Genomic DNA, 766 nt, shown 5'->3' with positions numbered 1-766 from the left:
TTTAAAAACACACCTTTTCATTCCTGTGCTGCGAGTACATAAAGGGTTTTTCTTTAACATAATCCAAAGGCTACTGTAAAAAAAGCTAAAACAAAGGAAATTCTAGCCAAGATCCTAGTACATGTATGTTTATGATTAAATATCAAAGCAGTTATAAAGTAAAATTATAGTGAGTATTTGCACGCTTATCTGACAGTAAAAATGTTGTGTAATTTCTGACTAGTTGCATTAGCGTAGATCTTTATATGCATCTGAAATGCATCTGATCTTTACTGTGCACATTGCTCTGGGTCCTTCGTCTGCACTAGAAACCTTTCTCCTCTCTCCTTTCCCTTTGAACCTGCACATTTGATGGGAATGCTAGCAGAATTGTCATGCATTCTCTAGGACCAGGTGTGAAGGCTTGGAAAAAAGGCACAGTTTTTTCAGTTAAGTGCTAATGCATGTGAAGCTTGGGCAAAGATGTATCCAGGGCTACACCTGACATGCACTTTTCTGCTTACATGAGTGCTAATTTTTTATCTGCAGAGATAATACCCCAACTTTGTTTTCAGAAGGCTCAGACTGAGTTGCACAAATCTCCTTAATGATGTGGTTGCCTTTTCTTCCTAAGTCACCTATAGATGAATGCCTTCTTACACAGCAAAAATACCAGTACCTTTCCTCCAATTTCTAAGCCATGTCATCTTTGAACTAGGAAGAGAGATCACTCCCCAAAGGAATGCTGAGCGTTGAGAAGGATTCTGGGAAACTGGCCCCTTATTGC

Source organism: Rhineura floridana, chromosome 5 (assembly GCF_030035675.1).
Source record: "Rhineura floridana isolate rRhiFlo1 chromosome 5, rRhiFlo1.hap2, whole genome shotgun sequence".
Lineage (NCBI taxonomy): Eukaryota > Metazoa > Chordata > Lepidosauria > Squamata > Rhineuridae > Rhineura > Rhineura floridana.
The sequence above is the reverse complement of the archived record's forward strand: the minus strand, read 5'-3'. Positions refer to the sequence as shown.